The 11,304-nt window shown below is 43.3% G+C and overlaps 1 long non-coding RNA gene across 1 annotated transcript; it reads left to right on the top strand.

Moving 5' to 3' along the window:
- Nucleotides 1–2,814: 2,814 nt before the first annotated feature.
- Nucleotides 2,815–10,871, top strand: LOC122449732. The gene is made up of 4 exons (XR_006272010.1): nucleotides 2,815–3,668; nucleotides 4,740–4,828; nucleotides 5,895–6,027; nucleotides 10,381–10,871. It is a non-coding gene; the product is annotated as an uncharacterized LOC122449732 (long non-coding RNA).
- The last annotated feature ends 433 nt before the right edge of the window (nucleotides 10,872–11,304 follow it).

Here is an 11,304-nt window from a genome sequence, read left to right as displayed (position 1 = left end):
AGGATAGTTATCGTTATTGGTCCTGTTTTACAGAAGAGAAGACTAAGGCTCGAACAGATCCATTACTGATTTAAGATCACAAAGCTAGTCACTAGGAGAGACTAAATTTGAGCCCAAGTCTCTCTTACCTAGCTTAGGATAAGGAAGGGAAAAAAATAGAAATGATTTCAAAAAGGAGATTTAGTGAATGAATGAATGGAAGTTAGTGGGTAACTATGATGGAATGTGGGTGAGGTTACTGCAGGACCAGATACAAGTGCCATGGAGATAGGTCTTAGTGATCAAATAGCAATTTTTTGAGAGCTCTGAAATGGACAGGATGGGATTCTCAGTGGCCAGAATAACTTTGGCAGGAACATACAGGTTATAAAACACCACACATGTTCACAGAATCAGGAGTTGGTCTGAAAAAAGAATTTGCTCAAGGTGAAGAGATGTTAAAGCTATGGTTTTTCCAGTAGTCATGTATGGACATGAGAGTTGGACTACAAAGAAAGTAGAACGGCAAAGAATTGATGCTTTTGAACTGTGGTATTGAAGAAGACTCTTGAGAGTCCCTTGGACAGCAAGGAGATCAAACCAGTCAATCCTAAAGGAAATCATAATATTCATTGGAAGGACTGATGCTGAAGACAAAGCTCCAATACTTTGGCTACCTGATGCGAAGAACTGACTCATTGGAAAAGACCCTGATGCTGGGAAATATTGAAGGCAGGAAGAGAAGGGGTCAACAGAGGATAAGATGGTTGGATGGCATCACCGACTTGATGGACATGAGTTTGAGCAAGCTCCAGGAGTTGGTGATGGACAGGGAGGCCTGGCGTGCTGCAGTCCATGGGATTGCAAAGAGTTGGACATGACTGAGCGACTGAACTGAATTGAACTGAAGAGATATTAACAAAAATGAAAATAATAACAAATGAAAAGAAGTGTCTAAACAGCATAATAGTCATGCCACAAAAAGTTAGCATGGGGAACAGGAACAGGAGAGAAAAGAAGAGGATGAGGAAGCCTGTTTTTGAATCCCCCTTCATGTTTTTCCATGTTCAAAAAATGTAAATGCTCACTTTGTTATCTAGTACAGGACAATGAGTTCATCTTTCAATAATTTTGGTGTTGGGAAGAGATAAGGAAAATAGGTAAAGATAAAGAATTAGTTGGGTCAAAGTCACCCAATTGGCCAACTGGATCCCCAAACTCAGGTCTTCTGACCCCTACCCCTAGGGATCTTCCAGTGGTCAGACTGACCTTGGGGGTACCGTGTTAGCACTCAGGTTAAGCCTCTGGGAAGCCTCAGAGTAGCTTTGGGGAAGAAAGTAGAGACTCTAGGATGCTTCAGAAATAACTCAAGGCTTATATATTTTCAATTAGTTCTGGAAATGTCCACAGTCATCTTAGCTAAATCATGTTCTTTTTCACAGGCTGACTCTTTTGTCTGCTCTTGATCGTTTCCCACTGTCCATCAAACCTGAGTTATTTCCTATATAAACTTGCAGGACCATGGAGTGGTTTACCTCTGGGTGCCATCTTCTGGGTCTCTGCCTCTTCAGTCTTTGGAGTCTTAGATGTCAGTGGGCCCCATTCCTTGTTCTAGGAACAATGTTTCATCACTTTGGACATGACCTCAATAAAACTGGTCCTAGAACTCTGAGTCCTCGGCATACAGTTCTACTTTTCCTCCCATAGTGGATGCTGTGGTTCCTTTTAGAACCAAGGTGCTCTAGCAACCCAAAGTGTTGCCATGTACTTCCCACAACTGAGCCTTCCCTGGAAATTGCTTTCTGTCAAAGGAGACTTCCTTGCCCAAGGTCATGTCCCCTCCCCAGAGAGGCTCACATCTAATGACTGCCCAGATCCAATACCACAGTTCCAGACAACCATTCATAGCTTTTCACTTCTCCAGATTTCCCTGTGGCATCAGTTAGGCCCATACTTGTGAACGCAGCCCTTTGCCCAGTGCTGCTTCCCTTCCTTAAAGGGTACCATTCTTGAGAGCATGCCTGAAAAACTCATCACCTGAAAAATCTCCTCTCTAGATTAATTTTTCAAAAGAACTGATATATGACATTCCCATCTCTCTAGATCTATTGTGACTTCTGTGTTGGCATTGTAGTCACCTGTCCCATAACAAAAGAAAAACAAACTTTGAAGGGTTCAGAGACCAAGTTTTTGGTGGATTACACACGTCAAGTAAGGTCTGCAGTCCAGTTTCGCCATCTTCTTGACCTGGAGGAAGAAATTTATTATCCCTATGTACTCATTTCTTCTCATTCAAAATAGATAATAACCTATAGGTTGGGGGTGATGGGGAAGAAAAATGAACAGATGGCTAAGCAAGTCCTGGAAGACCATTAAGTTCAATGGGAACACTTAAACTCTGTGGTGAAAGCTCTGAAATCTAGGGCCCCATAAGACTGAGGTTCTACAGCCCACTTCCTTGGAGGTAGTTTTGAAAATACCCTTTGCTTCATTTCCTGTGGATTGTGCAACCACAGAATTCCTCCAGGGACTCAGCCACACCCCAACTCTTAGCCTAAATCACTGAGTTTGACACAGATTCACAGGAATTTGGCAAGGAGCTCACCCAATTTTTCTATCTCAAATTGAATCCAAATGTTGCCTAGGTTGGCCGAGAGTTCAGTCGGAAGAGAAGGAGGCCCAGGCCCATCAACTGCTAAATGGTGATATTTGAAACTCAAACAAGTTTGGCTTGGCTTTAAGAGTCAGAGGAAGTTTCAAGCCATAGTATATGATATAAGCCCCTGTCCAACTCAAAATGGTTTCCACTTTTTTCTGTTCTTGTTTCAGAACTGGGTCTGCTGCTAAGCTACACAAGTCACGGTGCTCATTCCAGATGCCAAGGCCATTAGCAGGGAACTTCAGGCTCCTATGGGGTCAAGGCATAGTGGAGAAGTAAATTCTCATTCCCTGATACTTGAACTCCCTCTGGGACAGAGCAAGCCTTGACAGAGGATGGAGAGGGGGGAATGTTGGAGAAGAACTAGGGAATCCCTTGTTCAGCTCCGGTAAAGAGTCCAGCATGGAGTTGGCTACTCTGATTGAGTTCTCCCTTTTTTCTCTGGGTATTCAGAAGGTGCTGGACTCCGGCTTCCTGGAGTAGTGACAGTGGGTATTACATGGAGCAGTGATTTGGGCAAAACTGTAAGTTAGGGAGAATTAGGTTTTGCTGCTCACATAAAACTTTCTATCATAATTTCTCCTTTAAAACTTCTTATTAAAAAAACCTTTTTTTTCACCCAAAAATCCTCCATCACAATATCCACTGGTTTCAGGCCTCATCTACTCCTCCTCCATGGCCCTAGTACCCAACCACTGGGCTGGCCTTTCCCAAGCAGTGTTACTTCCTCTGGACCTTGCTCCCTACCTGACCCACACACTTGTCTTCACCTGATCCCTCTCTATCTCCCACCACAGTTAAGATTCAGCTTTCATAGATACTGTCTCCGAAGGCCCTATGAGCAAAACTCTGGGAGATAGTGAAGGACAGGGAAGCCTGGCAGGCTGCAGTCCATAGGGTGCCAAAGAAGCGGACACAACTCAGTGACTGAACAACAACTTGGGAAAACTTTAATAACCATAACCCACTAAACTGTTGTCAAGATATGTATGTGTCTGGATCTTGTCACTTACACAGCAAGGAACGTCAGGTAAGTCATTTTGATTCTTTAAGCTTCAGTCACTTCACCTCTAAAATAGAGATGAGAAACACTTAACCCATAGGGTCTCAGATTAAAATGAACTCCCATCAAAAATACCTCTTGGTCTTCTGAACTAAGATGAAGTGCCCCCTTCTCTATGCTGCTCTGCCAACCTGTAATTCTTTTACTTCAAGAAGCATGTAACTTTGCATCTGAATTGCCTTTTTTCTCTGGGGGCAAAGACTATAGCTGATCACACTTGAAGGCCAGTGCCTCACACAATGTCAGGCATGGAGTTGGTGCTCCAAACGTGTGTGTTCAATGCATGGGCCACCTCTGAGAGCATTTATAAATAGCCGAGGTTGTTTCTCCCAGAGAGCGTGTTTATATTGGAACAGGGTCCTTTTGGGACCACGTCTTTCCTGAAGGAGAGAACATAATGGAAATGTCAGGTGCCGGGTGATATTTGAAAGCAGGTGGAGTTCATGCTGTCCCTTGAATAACTCCATGTAGGTGGCCTCTTGCAGGCGTCCAGCTGGCCCTGGGCCTGTGCACCTGAAAGGCGATATATGAGACTCTTGAAATTTCCTGCTCCAATTCAGTGAAACCAGTTTGGCTCAGTTTTCACCTCCAAGCTGGGATCAACTGTTGCCCAAGTGTGGAGAGAAGAGAAGAGATGTTTCGCTCCCTCCCTTGACTTTTTCTCCTTGCCTCAACTCCTTTCTTCTCACATTATTTATGGAAGCTTAAACTAGATTCCCAGGGCAAAGCCCTGTCCTGGTCGCCAGCAGCCTGCACAGCTGTGGGCTCTGCCACTGCTCATAGCCACTCCCGACGGGTACCAAAAGTTCCTGGTGGGGGTGCACCACATGATGGGAGGAGGTGAAGAGGAATGGGATGCAGGGCACATGTGATGTGGGAGACGCCCATGTTCACCGAGCAAAGTGCTGTTGTACAGAAAGCCTGCCTCTGTTAGTGAGCCTGGTAGAAGGACAGAAAGGAAATGGACTACTTCTGTTATGCCTTTGGGGAAATGGTTTTCCATGTGTCTGTCTCACATTTTTTACGTCTGGCAAGCAGGAGCGGTGACTGCCTTCGTTCCATCTTTTCAAGGATGTCTCTACAGCAAATAGCATCGAAAGAAAGAAAGAGCCCGGGGCACAGGGCAGGTATGCTGACTCTTCATTAGACAAAACTAGGGTTCTCTAAGCTCGGGCTCCTCTCTTGTAATACACCCCACAGTGCTCTCAGCCATCACCTGGCTCTCCTCCCATTGCCCTGTGGAATTAGGACCTGGGGAAGCAACGCAAATATGATGCTACTCATGTTGCTTGCTGCACTACAAGTAATCAAATCCTTCTTCTCTGATCTAGGAGAGACTCATGTGTTTTTTTCAGCATCCATGAAAACATGTCAGGTTAACTTGTAAGCTTAATAGTACTTAATGTTTCAGATCCTTCACAGTTCTTGACAAGCCTCTCTCCTCTCTGCATAGAGGCAGCAATGAAAGAATTCTGCCCTTAATGGGGTTTTGGGAGCCCTATCTGTCCTGTGAAAGGCAGAGAGAGAGAGAAAGATAAAAGAGCATCTATTGATTGAATGTCCTATTTGCCACACTGGACTGGGTTAAGCTGAGTCTTTCATCCATTAATTCATTTAACCTTCACAATAACCCTGAGAATAGGCATATCCTACCCATTTTGCAGATGAGGAATCCTAGCTTCTGTGAGGTGAGGTGCCTTTCCAAGGTCACACCCAGGTTAGGTGTAGATGCAGAACTTAAACCTAGACCTGTGTTTGCTAGGAGAGCCTCTGACTCCACCATTCTGGAAAGTCAGTCAGTTCTTTCTGTTGATGAGGTCACCAGCCCAAGATAACTTGAAGATGCCAGCAAGACTAAAATCATTCCTCTCCCCCTGTCTGTCATCTGCCTCGTGATTTTGCCTAGTTGTACCCCTGGATATTCCCCTTTACTCCCAGCTTAGCAGAGAACTTCCTACTTCTTAAATTGGCTCTAGACTTCTACCTTCTCTTTTTCTAGGACCCCAGCCTCCCACTGATGTCAGGCTTACTTTTTAGCCTTGATCTTCTTGATCCTAGCTACTGCCCTGTTTTTGTTTTTTGGGTTTTCTTCCTACTCAGAAGGAAGGATGTGAAACAATTTCTCTGATATCGTACAGAACACATAACACTCTCCAGACTTCACAGTTCTAAAGAATCTTGTTTGGTTTTCAGATGTGACTGGAGTGATTTGCGCCCGGATGCTTAGACTGGCCATCTGCTCAGAGGCTGCTCAGGAAGACCCACCCATGTGCTCTTCTGTCGCAGACTAGCCTGCTCTGCCTGCAGCTTGGGTTTCCAGGACCTCGTATGTATGCCACACTGTTTGAAGCCGAGCTTCAAGGAATCACGAGAGCATTTGCCTGGACCTGCTACACAGCCTAAATGCAACATGAGCTGACCTTGTCTTAAGGAAGTGGGTCAGGGAACAGGCATCTTTTTGGTGCAGTGTCGGCTTCCCAGGTGGCACTAGTGGTTAAGAACCTGCCTGCCAATGCAGGAGACATAAGAGACACAGGTTTGATCCCTGGGTCGGGAAGATCCCCTGGAGGAGGGCATGGCAACCCGCTCCAGTATTCTTGCCTGGAGAATCCCATGGACAGAGGAGCCTGACGGGCTACAGTCCATGGGGTCACAAAGAGTCAGACACAACTGAAGCGACTTAGCACACACACAAGTGTTTACCAGTTAAAAGGGGAAAGCAGCAGGCAGGTGAAGTACACATATGAGGACAAGGGATTCAGACAAATGAACAGCCCTTTCCATTGAGAGGGTCTGCTGAGTTCTCAGGCTTCAGGACGTCACCGCTGCTTCCTCTGTCTCAGGCTCAACGGCAGTGGGTCACCAGGTTCTTATGGGAGCTTCCATGAGGGTCAGAGTTCACTCATAAAAAGAAATGTTGTGAATTATCTAAATGTTTGAGCAAGGATATATATGTTTCTTCATGGAATAGGCTGAGTTCAGCAACAAACTGACCTAGCTGACCTAAATCTAATGCTCTGAGGAAGAAAACAGCCACCTACACTAGAATACCATCCAAACACTCAATTAGCCATGGATATTTTAAAGCACTTATCAGCACTGCCTAGGCTCAGGGTGAGCAAATTTTGAAATAAAAAGAAAAGGATGAAGAAACATCAACTATGGTTTATGGAGCTCATAACCTAATGGAAGAGAAAGATAGTCATACTTGAAATAACCTACACCAGACTGTAGGTGAAATTACACATATGAGAAGCAGAGATGATAAACAGATGCTGCAAAAGTTGTGAAAAAGTATCATTAGTCTTCTAGTTACTAAGCCTCTAAACTGGGGTGACGTTGAAAACCCACATCTATTTCAGTCCCACACAGACACCTCAAAAATCCTTCTTACAGCCTCCTCTTCCTCCTTTCCGAACTTAACGTCAGCACCTTTAAGTTTTTATCAATTTATATTTAATTCATTTAATTCATCTGTCTCCTTTTTGGCCTCTTCCCACTTTAATTCATGGGGAGCGCAAATTAAGCTTCAGAAAGCACGACTCTTCTGATCCTTTTCCTTCCCTGTCCAAAACTCTCCTGGATACTAATTTCCAAACTGAAATAAAATAAAAATTTGAGGATTGGCTTGGAAGAAGAATCCAGGTTTGAGATCATCCAGGTTTAGTTCTAGGATGGTAACAGTGGAAAAGGGAAAGAAAGAAAGGAAAAGAGAAGCAAGATTTTATATTTGGAAGGTAGGGGATGACAGCAAGTAGCATTACTAAGAACTATGGGCTGAAATCCAGAAGACTGGAAGGTGGGCAGAGGGCAAATATAGAGAAGAGCACGTTTCCAAGGAGAGATGCTGAAGTGAAGAGATACAGGGCTTTAGTAACATCATCCACTGTCTGGAATGCACTGAATAGGGCCTCGGAGGTGTTCAGTAGCTGTTTGTTGAATGAATAAATAAAAGAGTGAATAGCCCTCTTAATTTTGTCATATTCATCGCATTTTATCTTTACAACAACTCTGTTCGGTGGTTACTATTATTACCTCTATGTTACTGATCTCTAAACCGAGGCTCAGAGTGGTTGTATGATTCTTCCAGGATCCCACCGTGATGAGCGGCAGTGCTCAAAAGTGAAGCCAGATCAGTACAAGGTTGAAATCTATCTGTCATGATGCCCTCTGAAAATATCTGAGTCCAGCACAACAAAAAAATTGGGACTGGGAAGATAGGTCACAACTATCTGTGGGATTTGTTTACAAAAAGGTGATTGTTCATAATTGAAGCCAGGACCATGAATGAGACCCTAGAGAACTGTTGTAAATGCCTTTGACCTGAGCAATGGAGAAGCCCAAACTTACAGAGATAAGGGAAGAAAGAGAAACCCCTGAGAACAGCAGAGAAGATCAGAGGAGAACCAAAAGAAAAAGAATAATGGATGCAAGAGAGAAAGGAAATTTGTTGTAAATATAGGGTCCGCAAAGTCGAAACCTGCAGGAGTGTCTCTGAAGGGAACGATGAGGCAGTATGGTTTGAGTGAAAGAGGGAGACACCTGGACCACAGCAGATCACCTGGGTTAAAACCAGCCATTGCTTTAACCTTGAGCAAGTTGCTTAGCTATGTGAAATCTGTTGCTTATCAAATGGCCATCATACATAGAATAAAGGACCTAATACCAGGCTTGGCATCATGGAGCAGATAGCTGACATTTATAAGGCACCAGGTACTGATCTAAGCATTCAATGTGTGTAGATTCATTTAGGCCATATAACAACCTTGCTGCGTGCATGCTAAGTCACTTCAGTATTGTCCGACTCTGTGCCACCCTATGCACTGTAGCCTGCCAGGCTCCTCTGTTCATGGGATTTTCCAGGCAAGAATACTGAAAAGGGTTGCCACTTCCTCCTCCAGGAGATCTTCCCAACCCAGGTGTTGAACCCACATCTCTTAGGTCTCCTGCATTGGCAGGTGGTAAAGAACCCATCAGCACCACCTGGGAAACCCAACAACCTTGCTAGCTGGGTTCTGTATTTGTCAGCTTCAATTTGTAAATGAGGAGATACAGGTTTAGAGAGTTTAAGTAATTCCTTAACAGCTTGTGAGTGGTAGAAACTGGTGTTTAAACCCAACCATTCTGTTCCTAGAGTCTATGCTCTTAACCACCACATTCTGCTGAACTTTGTTGAGTAAATTACCTCTAGGTCCTTTCCCTTCAAGAACAAGTGAGCTACATTAATTTTTTAAAGTAGGAAGATTAAAAGTATTTGACTTGGGGTGAGCAAATGAAGTACTATAGGCCAAATATGGTGAGGCCCACAAGCTAATAATTTTTTTTTTCAAGTGGTTGAAAAAAATTTTAAATAATATTTTGAGACATGTTAAAATTATATGCAATTCAAGTTTTAATTTCACCAATAAAGTTTCATTGGAACACAAGTATATCCATTTATCTGTCTCTAGGCCCATTTTGTGCTATAAGAGCAACACTGAATAATTGTGAGAGAGACACCCTACAGCCTCCTAACCCTAAAATATTTACTATCTGACACTTTGCAGGAAAAGTTTGCTGATTCCCTACTATAACCAAAAACTCTTTGGCGAATGAACAGAAGTAGATTTAAGAGCTTGAATTGCTCAGGAATGTTGTCGCCCTTCACCCCTCCTCTCAGCGCCTGGATGGACCGCTCCCACACCTGCACTGCATTAGGAGCTGGGGGTGGGCGTGGGGAGGAAAGAAACCTCTGACCCAGTAGTTTGTTGCATTTCCTGGGTGGAGGAGGAAGGTGGAAGGACGCTCGCTGGTGAAGGTGAAGCTTTCCGTTTCAGTCCTGAATCATAGCCAGTTGAGTTTATCCCTTTTTGGCTGTGGAATGGTAAATTTTAATGCCCATAGTAAGTTCAGATGCTCCACAGTCAGGGGAGGAGAGGCCTAGCTAAGGCACCTTAGAGGTGTCTTCTCCCGAGGTCTACACCAGGAGCCCGAAGCTTAGACGTGTCCCAGAAGTCTACCTGCCCTTCACTGGGGAATGACCGTGCCTCTAGGGCACTGTATGGGGTCGGGAGCCAGTTCACCTGGGTTCTAAGCTGAGATTTGTCAGCAAACCTCCAGCATGATGGCACCAAGCGGATTTCTTCCCTTCCACCTTGCTTAACATAACTAAATGGAAGTCAGATGCTTATCAGCTTTTTCAGCGTGTTCATGCATTCAGCCTCTAAGGTAACAGGTATACAAAAGGGTGATAAAAATGACAGGAATATTTTAGCTTTTTTTCTTTAATTTTCTGAAATTGTGGCAATATATCTATGAATGTTAAGTCACTTCGGTTGTGTTTGATTCTTTGTGACCCTATGGACTATAGCCTGCCAGGCTGCTCTGTCCATGGGGACTCTCCAGGCAAGAATACTGGAGTGGGTTGCCAAGCACTCCTCCAGGGGATCTTCCTGGCCCAGGAATCAAATTCCACATCACTTAGGTCTCCTGCATTGGCGAACAGGTTCTTTGCCACTAACCCCACCTTATAGCGTAACATTTATCATTTTAATCGTGTTTAAGGAAACAGTCCTATGACATTAAGCACACTCACACTGTTGTGTAACCATCACCACCATCCACCTCCAGAATTATTTTGTCTGCCCCAGCTGACTCTGTAGTCATTAAACAGTAACTCCCTGTTTTCCCTCCTCCATAGACCAACAACCATCTCTTCCTGCCACTTTGAATTAGATTTCTCTGGATATCTCAGGTAAGTGGATCCATTCATTGTATGTCCTTTTGCATCTGGCTTATTTCATTTAGAATGATGTCTTTAATGTTCATCCATGTTGTAGCACGTGCCAGTTTCTTTCCTTTTTAAGGCTTATCAAATATAAGGCTGGTATTTGATTTATATAATTTTGTTTATCCGTTCATCTGGCAGTAGACACGAGAGTTTTCTATGTTTTGATTGCTGTGAATATAATGCTGCTATTAACATGAGCATGAAGATATCTAAGTCTCTGATTTCACTTCTTTTGGATATATATCCCAAAGTGGAATTGTTGGGTCATGTGGTAACTCTTTAATTTTTGGTGAAACAAGCATACTATGTTTCATAATGGCTGCACCATTTTGCATGCCCACAAGCAGGGCACAATTTTCCCACATCCTTGCCAATAATTCTTATTTTCTCTTTTGTTTTTTATTTTTATTTTTTTAAGAGTAGCCATCTTGATGTGAAGTGGTATTTCATTGTAGATTTGCAATTTCCTTGGAATATTGAGCATCTTCTCATGTGCTTATTGGCCAGTTGTATGTCTTCTTTAGAGAAATGTCTGTTCAAGTTGTTGTCCATTTTTAAATTGGATTGTTTTTGGTGATTGTTGAGTTGTCAGAGTTCTTTCTACCTTCTGAATATTAACCTTTTATCAGACATATGACATGTAAACATCTTTTCCATTCCATGGGTTGCCTTTCACTCTTGATAGTGTTCTTTGTGTAAAACTTTTTGATTTTGATATAGTCTAATTTATATTTATATTTGTATTTGATATAGTCTAACTTATAATCTATTTTTCTTGTAGTTATTGCCTGTGTTTCCGGTATTATATCCAAGAAATTATTGCCAAATGCAATG

The sequence above is a fragment of the Cervus canadensis genome, chromosome 11, assembly GCF_019320065.1.
Source record: "Cervus canadensis isolate Bull #8, Minnesota chromosome 11, ASM1932006v1, whole genome shotgun sequence".
NCBI classification, from domain to species: domain Eukaryota; kingdom Metazoa; phylum Chordata; class Mammalia; order Artiodactyla; family Cervidae; genus Cervus; species Cervus canadensis.
This window is presented reverse-complemented; position numbering and strand designations above follow the sequence as displayed.